The following is a 15,603-nucleotide window of genomic DNA, read 5'->3' as shown; positions in this document are numbered from 1 at the left end:
GAAGAGCTGCCTCTCTCCCTGCTGGGCCCTTCTCCAGCATCGCTGTGGAGCCTTGCCTCCTCCTCTAGCTCCAATGGCAGTTCCCTGACAGGAATGATCCAAATCCATGAGTAGGCAAACTAAGGCCCGGGGGCCAGATCTGGCCCAATTGCCTTCTAAATCCGGCCTGCGGACAGTCCGGGAATCAGAGTGCTTTTACATGAGTAGAATGTGTCCTTTTATTGAAAATGCATCTCTGGGTTATTTGTGGGGCATAGGAATTCGTTCACCCCCCCACCCAAAAAATATAGTCCGTCCCCCCACAAGGTCTGAGGGACAGTGGACTGGCCCCCTGCTGAAAAAGTTTGCTGACCCCTGAAATTGACACAGCGCTGGACATGATGATCTGCTCTCAGTTACATACAACAAACAACCGCATACACAAGCCCATGTCCTCACTCACGCACACACCCCATATATTTTGAATATTTAATGATCTGAACACACCTTGTGCAGTGATTGGGCAGAATCCCCTCCCAAAAAATCACACACACACACATGCACAACATGAAATGCAGACATAGCATAAGCTAGAGGCTAGAGCAGCAAATTATGCAGAGACATGGCAAGCAGCCTCCTTCGACAGGGTACTTGGGCCTCCATGAGCTTCTCATTGATTTCTTGTGGCAGATTGAGCAGTTCTCTTGTGGCATGTCGTTTGGGAATTTAGCACAGAACTGCCAGTTTAATCTGAACAAAACCAGGTGGTATATTAAATGGTGATAATGATATTCCCCATTAAAGATAAACAACCCTAAGAAGGGATAGCAGGGATTGGTGGCCTTGAATCAACAGCTAGCAGTATCTAGACAAGCCAACTCGTCACAGTCTATCTGCCTATGGTGAGAGATGTACTGTATCTCTACTTAGATTTGTAGTAATTATTGCTCAATTAACACACACAATCTTTCCAAGTCCTCATTTGCTCTCATGTTTGGCAATACTTAAGTGGTCACCCAATGTAAGTTGAAAATGAGGGGCACTAGGAGCATAAAAATGGAATTTATTCCTCCTGAGCCCCCCAATACATGAAACCAGAGAGCAAAGTTGTTGGTGAGGTCTCCTGGAGGCAGCTGCTTCCATGAACCACCCCCCAAAATGGAACAATAGGTGTGGCATGAGATACACTGATGTGTAGAAGTGTTTACTGCAAGGTAAAGTAAAGGGAAAGGGAACCCTGACCATTAGGTCCAGTCGTGGCCGACTCTGGGGTTGCGGCGCTCATATCGCTTTACTGGCCAAGGGAGCTGGTGTACAGCTTCCAGGTCATGTGGCCAGCATAACTAAGCCGCTTCTGGCAAACCAGAGCAGTGCACGGAAACGCCGTTTACCTTCCCGCCGGAGCGGTACCTATTTATCTACCTGCACTTTGAGGTGCTTTCGAACTGCTAGGTTGGCAGGAGCAGGGACCGAGCAACAGGAGCTCACCCCGTTGCGGGGATTCGAACCACCGACCTTCTGATCGGCAAGTCCTAGGCTCTGTGGTTTAACCCACAGTGCCACCTGCGTCCCTTTTATTGCACAAATGTTATTCTCCAAAGCCTCTTTTTAAAAAACAAAACAAAAAAAATCCACTGCAGATGATCAGTAAAGTTTTCCTTCTCTTCTGTCGAGCGAAAAGTCTGGCAAGAGCTTGATGGAGCAAAGAAGGGGACCTCTTTGCGGATGGGTCTGCCAGGAAGGGAAAGCAGAAGTCAAGTCCAACAGACAGATAAGGCAGTGATGTCATCCATTTCCTGGAACAAGAGTCAATTCAGCCAGCGCATTCCAAGCCCCCGTTGGTTGCTCTGCTAGCAAAACAAGAGGACTCTTCTTGGGCAGCTTTGTGTATATCACAAAGGAAATTGCACCACTTGAAAATGCAGGTAGCTGGAATGCGGCTGAGTCAAGATTTCAGCAGAGGCTCTGAGTCAAGAGGAAAGAGGGCATGAAACTGGGAGTCAGGTCTCCCTGAGGAAAGATAGGAAGGGATCTTAGGCAGCAGATCAGCAACAAGGCATAATATTCTGAGGAAAGTGAAAGTGTCAGGGTCAATAATGACTCAGAAGCTTGAATTCTTGATAACAGTGGGCTGGGATAGGAAACCAGGGCAATTCTTAGGACACAGCTTACATGTTGAGTAACCTTTTTTTTGCACTAGACTAGAGGCTTGTTTCACAAATTGCATTTGAGCAATTTGCTCAAATCCATTTCTCCATTTCTGAAGTGTAAAATAATTTTTTTACTCTTTTTCTAAGTTCGTAACATTGGTTTTATCATTAGGCGCCACATTAGGATAATAAAAATAAATAAATAACTGAAAGTGGGGCAAAAACATGTCTTTCATTTTATTCTTCACACAGCACATAGTTAAACTATGGGATTTGCTCCCAGAGGAAATAGAGGTGGCCACCAACTTAGATGACTTTTAAAAAGGATTAGGTGAATTCATGGGGGAGAGGGCTATCAATGGCTCCCAGCCAAAATGGCTTCGTTCTTCCTCCACTGCTGGATAATAATAATAATAATAATAATAATAATAATAATAATAATAATAATAATGGTAATTTATTTATACCCCGCCCATCTGGCTGGGCTTCCCCAGCCACTCTGGGCGGCTTCCAACAAAATATTAAAATACAGTAATGCATCAAACTTTAAAAGCTTCCCTAAACAGGGCTGCCTTCAGATGTCTTCTAAAAGTCTGGTAGTTATTGTTCTCTTTGACATCTGGTGGGAGGGTGTTCCACAGGGTGGGTGCCACTACCAAGAAGCCCCTCTGCCTGATTCCCTGTAACTTGGCTTCTCACAGTGAGGGAACCACCAGAAGGCCCTTGGCGCTGGACCTCAGTGTCTGGGTAGAACGATGGGGGTGGAGACGCTCCTTCAGATATACTGGTCCGAGGCCATTTAGGGCTTTAAAGGTCAGCACCAACACTTTGAATTGTGCTCGGAAACATACTGGGAGCCAATGTAGGTCTTTCAAGACCGGTGTTATGTGGTCTCGGCGGCCACTCCCAGTCACCAGTCTAGCTGCCGCACTCTGGATTAGTTGTAGTTTCCAGGTCACCTTCAAAGGTAGCCCCACATAGAGCGCATTGCAGTAGTCCAAGCGGGAGATAACCAGAGCACGCACCATTCTGGCAAGGCAGTCCGCAGGCAGATAGACAATATGTCCCTGAACAGCAGTTGCTGGAAATCACATGTGGATAGAAGATGCTGTTGTACTTCGGGTCCAGCTAATGGACTTCATCTGGATGACCACTGTGAGAACAAGATGTAGGACAAATATGAGCTTTCAACCTGACCCAGCAAGGCTTTTATTACAGAATCATAGAGTTGGAAGGGACTATGAGGACCATCTAGTCCAACCCATGCAATGCAATATTTTGCCCAAGGTGGGGCTCAAACCCACAACCTTGAGATCAAGAGTCTCATGCTCTACCAACTGGGCTATCTCAGCTCTGCATGTTATCATGTTCTTATTCAAACAGGTGTACTATGTTGGTCCAAGCCACAGTTCCTTGTATATTAGCTCAAACAAGTCCCCAAGGAACTTACTTCTCTTTACTCTCTGATTGCTTCCTGTGAATTTCTGGGCATAATTAAATGCTGATTTGAAACTTTAATTCCCCCTGATTTAATTGCAACTCATCCCAACATCTGTTGGGCACCTGTTCATCTGGGTACATGTGGAGGCGATGGCACAAAGTACTTTTCCCTGGGATGTTTACCTGGTGCCAGTCTTAACTTTAGGGACCACATGAAAACATTTCTTGATAAGCTGAGATATTAATGAGCCTTTTTGACATGCATGCAGGCCCTTCACATGAATGAGTGAGCAAACTGGAATGTCTTCTATAGTTTCCTGTTTCATCCAAACCAGGAAACTATAGTTGAGTTTCAAACAGCACAGGATATTAACACATGGTTTGAAGATAGCTTAATATCCTGGCTTGTTGGGATGCTGCTAATGGAATATTATAGTAAACCAAACAGTTCCCTGCTTTGTTCCATCCCATCTGGGTAGAAGGAATGTACACACCAAAAAGGGCCATTCATAACTCAGCTCATTAATTCAACTTATTATCTTGCACAAGTGGCTGCCGAGTGAGAATAGATAAGAAAGTTCAGGACTTGGGTGTTTTGATCAGCAGTAGGCTCATTCACACATCCAAGTCCCCATTTAATGATGCCATCATTTATTTATAGCCCACCTTCCATCTAAGGAGTTCAAGGTGGTGGTACATGATTCCCCCTCCCCCATTTTACCCACACAACAATCTTTTTGGGGTAGGTTAGGCTGAGAGACAGTGACTGGCCCAAGGTTGCCCAGTAGCTTCATGGCTGATGGGGGATTCCAACTCAGATCTTCCAGGTCCTAATGCAACACTCTAACTACTGCACCACCCTGGCTCAATGTTCACTCAATGAGCATGCAAGTATGAACTGGGGGAGAACAAGCAGTTTTAACTGGAGTTAAAATACTGTAGGGATCTGACAAGAAGGGTCATGCTGGCTGCCTTTATCTGGTGGTGTGTGAAGGGAGAATGGGCCTGGAAAAGAATTTTGCCATATGGCTTCAAGCCTTAAAGAGAGAAAGAGGTGGAGCAGAAAGTTTCCTGATGAAAAACAGCAATGATTAAAAAAACCAAAACACACAATTCCCATACCAATGCAAATAAGCTGATGCGCTAGCTAGTTCCGTATTTATCACTGAGCTCAGGACAATGCTAAAAGCACGATTTCAGAAACGTCTGGGAGGTTTCTACGCATGGATGTTCCTATGATGTCAACAAGCACTGCAGTTCCCAGAGTTCCCTGTGTAGAGGGATGGATTGAGAAACCACTCTGGGAATGGTTACCTCCTAAGAATTCTCAGCACCCTACACTTCCCAAGAATTTTGAGGGTGAAGCCATGACAGTTTAAGGGGTCTCATAGGATGGGAGTAGGTACACAATTTTTTGCTTATAGTGAACATCCTGGGGGGCACAATTAGGGTTGGGGGGATATGTGTTGGGTGGGTAATGCCCAACTACACAATCCCTGAATTCTTTGGGGAAAACGTGGGATACAAGTGAATAATAATAATAATAATAATAATAATAATAATAATAATAATAAATTTTAAAGTGTGTTACATAAATAATATGTATGGGGTGTTAGGGGTACCTCTAGTGGGGGACATGCCACTTCTGCAACATTTCCTTGCAGGTCCCACTTATCGTTTTAGAAACTTTAAAAAAGCACTGAATTAACAAGGCTGCCCCAACTAGCTCTGGGGGTGATAATAGGGTAGCAAATTGTTAAGTTGCTTTCTTTATTTTTCTTGTATTTTTACTGCCAGGGATGGGGAATGGGTTTTCACCCTCAGATCCCAAAGTTACTTGACTGGCCTTGGGTATTGCTATACCCCCAAGTGGGAGTTGTTCTGCTCTTCTGAGCTGGGCAGCCAAATTTCTTCTGCTAGCCCTGTGGGTAACAGTGCTGCCGGAATGTTCCATCATCTTTCAAGCGGTGAAGAGATTCCAGGACACGAGCTGGAAAAGTGAATCACTTTTATGTGCTAAGATAAGCTTGAGATGCATCTCCTTTTGCCTGGAAGCCCCCAGTCAGTATGAGATCATTCCAGTAACAGGAAAACCAGCAGGGACTTTCTGTACAGAGAACAATCAGGTATGGAATTGCCCTGCAATATTATGTGCAACTTTAGATAAATTGATGTGGTTATTAGAAAGTTAAACTAACACAGCCAGTTTTAAATCCACACAGCCAAGAAGCTCACACGTGAGCTTGGGTTAGTCAGGGCCATGTTTAGCTGAGTTTTGCTTTGAGCCACATTCTCACTGTACATTTAAAGCACTATGATACCACTTTAAACATGGCTTCCCCAAAATAATTCTGGGAGGTTTAGTTTCTTACAGGAGTACAATTCTCAGAGTTTCCTGTGGAGAGGGATTGACTGTTAAACCACTATGTTAATTGTAGCTCTTTGAGGGGGTATATATCCCCTAACAACTCTCAGCGCCCTTAAGAAACTACAGCTGTCTTATTTTTAATGTGTTTTCTGTTTTTTTATCAGTGCACACAAATGGCAACCCTATAGTCTGTTGTAACAGTTCACACCTGACAGTGTGTGTTCCGGCCCCCAAAATTGTTATGCCACAATCAGTTAAGCTGGATGGATATATATACCCAAGTCTAGTGATCTATTTTTATTTCATAAAATGTATATACTGCTTGATTGCAATACAAAAACATCAAGGTGGTTTACAAAAAAAAAAAAGTTATCTGCAAAACCAGTTAAAAAACGATCAGTTAAAACATTCAAAAAATAGTTTAAAATCCAGGGTTAACTAAAAAAAACTGATTAAAACACATGCCAACATTCTCTGTATCTTTTAGGAGACACCAAAGTGGGTACAGTTAAGGCACCTACCTGATATCAATATTCAGTGAATTCCAAAGTGCGCTTGCTGATAAAAGATTGATTTCTTACAAAAGTAGAAATGAGGGATGAGGTAGTAAAGAGGTGGCAGAATGGATGGTGTCACTTCAGAGGATCACGTTTCCGAATGCTGTCTTGTGCCAAATGTTGAAAAAGCAAACCGAAACAGTAACAACCCCCTACCGTCAGAAAACTAGCCTCTCAGGGAGTGAGCTGAGATAGAACCTTGTTCTTTGATGTGCTAGATTATTCCCCCTCATGCATCCAAAGCATATTTTTCATGGGTGTCTGGGGGGAACCATTCAAAAGTGGCACTGTCCCGATCCCACCTGCATTCTGAACTGGTATTCTTCATGTGCTGGTCGTACATTAGGAGATTTACAAACCCTCTAAAATTTTGTTTTTTGAGAGTATAGCAGAGGATCAGCTCCCCACCCCCTGCCAGCTGTGTTTGTTCTCTTGGTGAAATACATGAAATTTTATGGGCTGCTGCCTGTTAACTAATTTGCTCCAGCAGACACTTCCTAGAAAGAGAGCTTGTCAGGATTAGAGTGGTATTTATATCCTTTCCAATATCAGTGAAGCGGGCTTAGTTTCATCTTGTAAAAACACTTAATATTTGCTTGATTGGGGAGATATTGAGAGCCACTGTGTGTGTGACTAGTGGCTGGAGTGTCCTCAAGGAGTTTTCCTTGTGGATTTGTTTTTTTGCCGAAGCAGGCATTCCGGATAACTCATTTTGAGACTTCGGCTGCTATTCTTCAATGTTGAATCCTCTGTGGTCATTTTCTCCTTTCTGGCATGTTTGGGGCTACAGCAAGCCTTTGCCAAACCAGCTGTGCTTGTGAGACTGGCTTTGAGTAGCATAGCTGGCTGAATTCAGTGCCAACAAGAAGCCTGGTGCATGTTCTGTTAGGTCACATTTGCACTGCATTTTATGATACAACGGTCATGGCTTCCCCTAAATAATTATGAGAATGAAGCTTGCCTGGATGTATATGTAGAAACACCTGGATTTTGCATGGCTTGACTGTAGCCTACTGTCCAAACGGTGAGGGTCACATCTGTCGCTCCACTCATTTTTGTCTCTGGCTCTGCCCACGACTGGTATTTGCCCCAGGAAAAGTTGCCTATGCAGCCTATGGACTGAAAGGTGTTTCCTACACCTGTTTTAGCAGACGGCTATTTTGTTTCTCATTTTTGTATGCTACAAGTCATATGGTGTGGTCTGTTGATGGACTCTCGGTAGTGGTGTCCACCCTATGGAACGCCCTCTCATCAGATGTCAAGGAGATAAGTAACTATATAACCTTTAGATGACATCCGAAGGCAGCCCTGTATAGGGAAGTTCTTTAATGTTTTTATATACAGTGGTACCTCGGGTAAGTAGATAAAAAGGTACCGGGTAAGTAGATAAATAGGTACCACTCCAGCGGGAAGGTAAACGCAGTTTCCGGGCACTGCTCTGGTTCGCCAGAAGTGGCTTAGTCATGCTGGCCACATGACCCAGAAGCTGTACACCGGCTCCCTTGGCCAATAAAGCAAGATGAGCGCCGCAACCCCAGAGTCAGTCACAACTGGACCTAATGGTCAGGGGTCCTTTACCTTTACCTTTTATCTCAGGTTAAGAACTTAATTCATTCTGGAGGTCCGTTCTTAACCTGAAACTGTTCTTAACCTGAGGTACCACTTTAGCTAATGGGGCCTCCTGCTGCCAGTGCGCCGCCAGAGCACGATTTCTGTTCTCATCCTGAAGCAAAGTTCTTAACCCGAGGTACTATTTCTGGGTTAGTGGAGTCTGTAACCTGAAGCGTCTGTAACCCGAGGTACCACTGTATGTTGGAAGCCTCCCAGAGTGGCAACCCAGTCAGATGGGCAGGGTATTGTTATTGTTGTCGTTGTCACTGATAGATGGTGTTTTTTGCCACTGGAATCGTTTTAATGTTTTTTTTAAATTGATTTTTGTTAAAGGGGCTTTTCATATTGTACGGCTGCATGGTTTCAATTATATGCTGAATGACACCCAGATAATTTTTGTTATCAGGCAGCTAATGAATACCATCAGCAATGGGTTTTTTGAAATTGGGCTTACCCTCATGTAACTGTGCATAGGATTGCAACATCTGCCTTGGAACCACCTGTCTTATTGGCCAGATGTGCCAGGCACTGAAGCATGACCAAGACCAGCTAAAGTACAAAGAGAGGAATTCCCTCCTGCTGGGATAATTTCTTCAGAGATAATCTGAAGCCATTGTGCATCTGCTATCTGACTTGTTATGGAATTTTCTGGAGCCTTGCTTGTAATTGGAGTGTGTGTGTGTTTGTGTTCTGTGGCATTGGACAAGGTCGGGTTTTTAAAAAACACAAACAAACAAACAAAGCAAAAGAATACAGGGGAATTCGTATTAATTTAATGGAATGGGAAGAAACATGAGTTAGGCCTAGGGATGAGCGAATATGTCAACTTTCAGTCTCTCATTTTTCCAATCTTCAGCTCCATTTTCTTCATTTCTACATCAGTCTGCAGAATTGGGGTTTTTTAATGCCCTCATGAAAGTTCACCAGCATTTTAAGTGCAAATTTCTCCTAATGTAAACATCTTTGTATGCAATTTTGCCTAATATGTACATTTTTGCAAATCAGTTTTCCCTCATGCTATGTATGGTACTTTCTTTAGTGTCTGTGTTTATATGCACAGTTTACACCAGTATATCCATATATTACTTTGCAGGAGAACTGCATTGCAAAATTCGGAAAAGTGTGAATTTTGAAGGATAGCTGTGTTTCAACTCGCCTCTTGCTTTGGAAAGTGCAAATTAGGTAAATTCATCATTAATGCCAGCTGAGTTGGACTCTCCCCATATGCCCACCAACCTCAAGAAACCTTCCTGAGCACAAGTTAAGGACCTGGGAATGGAACAGCTCAGGGCTGAACAGTAGGAGCTTTATTTCAGTTTTCTCCCCCCCCTTTTAAAAAAAGCAAGTTTGAAGAAGAATATGAAACCTGAGCTAACAAGCAAAGCTTGGCATTCCTGAAAGATGGAAGCATTTGTCTTCACAGGAGCCCGTCCTCATATTAACCTGACAAAGAGAATCCTGGCGACACACAGTGAAGGGGCTGCCTGATTCTTGAAATAATTAGCCCCCTCCAAATATATATATATATATATATATATATATATATATATATATATATACCCATCACACATGACTTCACCTGGAGAATGCAGCCGTCTTGGTTTTCAGATTTATTTTTGTTTTGTTCTGCATTTTAGATCCTTTAGCCTTGCTTGGAGGAGGTTGGAGACTTTGAGGAGAGGTCTATGAGACTAGGAGGCTAAGCTGTGAATATGTTGTCTATATGTTGGCTGGTATTCAATGACCAGTAAAGCTATATTATGCCAGGTGAGTAGTGCTGAGGCCTGGGGGGGGAAACAGATTTTACTGAGGATGACCATAGGACCTATTTCACAGAGGAAGGGGCTATATTTTAAAGGGCTTTTATAAAAGGACAGTCTTCTGAAGGTGTTCTCTATCTGTGGACTGTCCAGTCCAGGTCTCGCTTAAGGATAAGAAACCATAAAGAGTAAAGGTAAAGGAACCCCTGACCATTAGGTCCAGTAGTGACCGACTCTGGGGTTGCGGCACTCATCTCGCTTTATTGGCCGAGGGAGCTGGCATACAGCTTCTGGGTCATGTGGCCAGCATGACTAAGCCGCTTCTGGCAAACCAGAGCAGCGCACGGAAACACCGTTTACCTTCCCGCCGGAGCGGTACCTATTTATCTATTTGCACTTTGACGTGCTTTCAAACTGCTAGGTTGGCAGGAGCAGGGACTGAGCAACGGGAGCTCACCCCATCACGGGGATTTGAACCGCTGCCCTTCTGATCGGCAAGTCCTAGGCTCTGTGGTTTAACCCACAGCGCCACCTGCGTTACCATAAAGAGTAAGGATGGGCAAGTCTGTCAGTTTCTATTTCTCTCAGTTTCTTGTTTTTTCCAATCTTAAGTTCAGTTCTCCTCATTCTTGTAACAGTTCACAATTTATTTAAGCGCCCATGAAAATTCATCAGAAGTTTAATTGCAAATTTCCCCTAAGGTACACAATTTTATGCAACTTCCCTAATAGGCACATTTTTGTAAAGCAGCTTTCCCTAATATAATGCATTTTGTGTGTCATTTTCACCAATGTATGTATTTATATGGTTCTGTGGTTCATGCATTTTGTAAACATGACTTGAATTTTGCATTGCAAAATTCAGAGAAGTGTGAATTTCAAAGGGTGGCTGTGTTTCGGTTTGTCTATTGTTTTGGAAAGTGTGACCTTAAATTTGCCCTTAAACATGAACTGAATCAAATTTCTACCCCATCCCTAATAAAGATGGGGAGAATCAGCCTTGAAGCCCAGCTAGTCCAGTCTGAACAGCTTGTCCAATAGTGAAAGGGGTTACAGATTAGCCTTCCACTGGAAGTTGAGCACTAACCAGTCCATTGTTAAGACCATGTCATCTGCTTCTGGCCCTGTGAGTCCGTGTCAGCCTCCTCTGGAACCCATCTACCAGCCTGATTGTTGACCACATGATCTGCCACTGACCGTTCCCTGAGAGGCATGCTGAGCTGTTTGGAAGTAATGCCTCTGTGTCAGTTGGAACTGATGAGAGCTTAATCATGTATGATAATATTCACAAGCTGCCAACAGCAAGAAATAAAATATCTTGGCAGTCAATGGCAGGATCATGAAAACACCCCCAAATTCCAAAATCATAAAATACAGAACAAGTGGCCAACACTGAATCAAATCAATTCTCCTAAGAACATTTGGTGCAACGAAAAGGTTTTCAGCAGGCCATTAAATATCAAAATGGTAGGTTTCAACGGGAGAAGTATTCAAAAATACTTGTGCTGCCATGTTAAAAGCCTTAGTTCGTACATACAGAAAGCAAATGGGAAGAAGTGTGCGACAGTCAGGAGGGTTCTCCAGTTATTCACAGTGATCTGAGAGGCATACAATGGTACCTCTGGTTACGTACTTAATTCGTTCCAGAGGTCCATTCTTAACCTGAAACTGTTCTTAACCTGAAGCACCACTTTAGCTAATGGGGCCTCTCGCTGCCGCTGTGCTGCCGGAGCACGATTTCTGTTCTCATCCTGAAGCAAAGTTCTTAACCTGAGGTACTATTTCTGGGTTAGCAGAGTCTGTAACCTGAAGCGTATGTAACCCGAGGTACCACTGTATAAGGGACAAGGTGACCCTTCTGGTAAGCTGATCCTAAACCACTGTTTCCCAAACTTGGGTCTCCAGCTGTTTTCGGTCAATTCCCATCATCCCTGAACACTGTCCTAAGCAGTTATAGTCCAATACAGCTGGAGGGCACCAGGTTGGGGAAAGCTTTGCCATTTTTCTTTCACCAAGAAAAGGTGGGAGGGAATCTGCAAAGATAAGCTATTTGACGGTGCTCCCCATCCTGGATTCCAACACTCTGAATTTAATTTTAGGCTCCGCTTGGAGTGTTTGGAAACCACTTTCATCTGGACAAACTTCCTCCTCCTGAACATAATTGTGTGGATAAGGCACATATCTGAAAAGAAAGAGCCGTCCAAGGAATCTTCCCCTTGATAGCTGAGACTCGCAGGCTGCCTCTTGCAAAGAGGGTAATCCAAAACTTTCTTGGCTGCAATTAAGTAAATCTTGTGTCCTGAAGCAGTGAGATAATATCAGCATAGAAATGCTCTTTTAAAGTTTCCTGTTCCCATTGTATTCACAATCCCCACAGGATAATAATTCTCATTGACTAAATCCAAGGCCCGCTAAAAATAATTAACACAGGTGTGAGTCACCGGGATTCCCCGACTTTCACGAGCTCTCCCCGCAACTTTCAATGCCTAAGAAAGAATTCCAACATATGCATTTTATTTAACCAGTCTGGGAAAATTCTGGCGTTTGTACAAAGTCTTGCAGAAATAGGAAAACAAAGCCCTAGTGAATAATGCATGTTGGCTGGGGAAGTATTGAAAAGAGGGATTGCAGCTTATAGCCAAGAGTTTGTGGCTCCAACTCCCTCAAATGACTCTGCCCCTTATGCCTGTAACCACTTCGCAGAACACCTGCATGAATGATGTGGTCTCTGTTGGGAGAAAAACATCATCTTTCCTGTGAAGTCTGTGGTACAGTGCATTTGGCTGCATTTGGGCCCCATTTAATGGAGTCAACTCCATAGAACTTACATCTGAGAAAGGTTGGGCGAGGACTATGCAGAATTAGATAAACTAACAGGAAGGATTCGAAACCGGCGGGACCAGAAATTCACGGAAGACTGGAGCAAATTTATGGACTATTTGAAAAGTATTTGTGAAGACCAGATGATGTTTGTAGGTTTGCAAGAAGTTTTGTGAGGAGTATTATTGGAATTATTGCTAAAATGTACAAGGGGAAGGATGATTTGTTAAAAGACTTAAAGGCAATATAAGTTAAGAAATGCATAAGAAGTGGTTAAAACGGTGGATCTTCAGAGGTACAGATGGAAGTCTAAAAAGATTGTATGTGTGATAAGTTTTGTGGTATGTTTTATAATTTATATGTTAAAATCAATAAAAAAAATATATTAAAAAAAGAGAGAAAGGTTGGGCAAATCTCTCAATTTTGATTTCTCTCGGTTTCTCACTTTTTTTGTAGTCTGGATTCCATAATCCATACAAAAAGCATTATTCAGAAGAGTGGTTTTGCACGACCAACAAAGGAAGATAATAGCACAATGAAATTCACAACAGGGACAATTAATTGCACATTGATTCAAAATCCAGTAAAAACTAGTTTAATTAATTCAACAAAAGTGATGAACTCGATCCAGTGATGCCAACATTTCAAAATCTGATAGTCATTAACCCCTCCAGCACCCCTGCCACCTTCTTGCTTTGTAGTTTCCCTCTATGTAATCCAGGGGGTGAGACCATCCACTTTGGGAGCCACTATCCTAGAACAACCCAATTTTAGGGGTGGAGTTGGGTGCATATATACTGTGGCAAGATCCCTCCTTGGATATGAAAAATGACTTTCCCTTAAGGCTTTTGTACAGCTACTTTAATAAAAGTTTCTTCCCAATGGTTGGTGGCCAGAGGTACACATTCAATCTGTAAGGACTAGATTTTCATAAACTTCTCCTACGGAAAGATTGGGATAGAAGTGTAATGATTTCAGGAGCATGGCCCCTTCTTTCCTCCCTTTTGACTTTAGTTTACAGGTGACTCAATTTTGATTTTCAGCAGAAGCTTCCTCCGGAATTTCAACCCAATGATGGGTGGACATTTGCCTTAGATAACTGCTGTGCTCTATCAAACATCTGATGCGTGGACCTCAGGCGATGGAGGAGGAGGAGGAGGAGGACAGCTTGGAAGAGGAGGAAGAGAACGAAAATGGCCCATAAAATTTCCATTACTCTGAAAAGCAGAAACATCTGCTGAGGAGTGTAAAGTGACAAGAAGAAATGGTGTTTACCGGCTAGGCACTGGCATCAGATCCACTCAGAACCCAGGCATGAAAAAAGAACTGGCACTCCTATCCGTGGAATTACTGGCTCAGTGGTTCCTTACACATCATTTGCCCCAGGGTCTTCTCAAGAGTGGCAAAATGAGCTCTATAACAGCTTGGGTTTCTCACGTACCAGGGCCACACTCTTTCTCAGCTGGCTGAGAAACGTCGTGCAAGGCTGTGGCTGACATGAAGAGCTGTTTCTAATAACCGAGTGTTATGCAAAGTCTGGTCCACAACGCTCATTTTGCACGCTGAGCTTTTTTTCCCCTTTTCCTTTTTAAAGAACACTAATCTGGGAAAGCAGCAGTGAAGAAACCTAAGCTGTGCTTTGTCAAGGCTGGTGGGATGAAGTCATGGCAGAGGTCTCCAGAAACTGATCTGGAGTAGCAAAAGATTGAGCACACCCTGGCCTGACTCCAGGCTCCCACAAGGCTCAAGAGCTACCAACTAGAGAGGGGCAAGCTTTCCAAAGGCGCCCCCCCCCCAGATTAGCTCAGAAATTACACTAACTTTTCTGGCCGGAGAATGGGGGAAAGCTCAGATAATTTCCCTGTGTGCAAGCTTGTGAGAATTTTCGGCTCCAGTGGTGCAGTTAGTGAGTACACTCTATTTACACCACTAAGCAGTGCTGAGATTGTGAGTTCAAGTCTCACCTGGAGCATAAATTCCGGGGAAGGAACGGAGCTCAGCGGTATACAGAAGGTTGCAGGTTCAATCCAAGCATCTGCAGGTAGGGCTAGGAGGGCCCCTTGCCTGTAACCCTGGATAGCTTCTGCCAGTCAGTGTAGACTGGACTAGATGGACCAATGGCCTGACACAAAATAAGACAGCTTTCTATGTTTCTGGGCATCTCAGCTATCCACAATGTCCTTCCTAGTGAGGTCTGGCATCTGGTTGACCACTTTGAGAATAGGGGGTTGGACTAGATGGTCTGGGACACGGGTGTCGCTGTGGGTTAAACCACAGAGCCTAGGATTTGCTGATCAGAAGGTCGGCGGTTCAAATCCCTGTGATGGGGTGAGCTCCTGTTGCTCGGTCCCTGCTCCTGCCAACCTAGCAGTTCGAAAGCACGTCAAAGTGCAGGTAGATAAATAGGTACCGCTCCGGCGGGAAGGTAAACGGCGTTTCCGTGCGCTGCTCTGGTTCGCCAGAAGCGGCTTAGTCATGCTGGTCACATGACCCAGAAGCTGTACGCCGGCTCCCTTGGCCAATAAAGCGAGATGAGCGCCGCAACCCCAGAGTCGGTCACGACTGGACCTAATGGTCAGGTGTCCCTTTACCTTTACCTAGATGGTCTATGAAGATCTTCTGATGTTCTTAGGTGGTAAATGCTGCATTTGTGGATGGACCAGAAGATAAGATAAGAATCCTCCCTCCCTCCCTTCTCTCTAATAATAATAATAATAATAATAATAATAATTTATTAATTATACCCTGCCCATCTGGCTGGGTTTCCCCAGCCACTCTGGGCAGCTTCCAACCGAATATTAAAAACAATACAGCACCAGACATTAAAAACTTCCCTAAACAGGGCCGCCTTCGGTTGTCTTTTAAAAGTAAAATAGTTGTTTATTGCCTTGACATCAGCTGGGAGGGTGTTCCATAGGG

The sequence above is a fragment of the Podarcis raffonei genome, chromosome 14 (assembly GCF_027172205.1).
Source record: "Podarcis raffonei isolate rPodRaf1 chromosome 14, rPodRaf1.pri, whole genome shotgun sequence".
In the NCBI taxonomy this organism is placed as follows: Eukaryota; Metazoa; Chordata; class Lepidosauria; order Squamata; family Lacertidae; genus Podarcis; species Podarcis raffonei.
The sequence above is the reverse complement of the archived record's forward strand: the minus strand, read 5'-3'. Positions refer to the sequence as shown.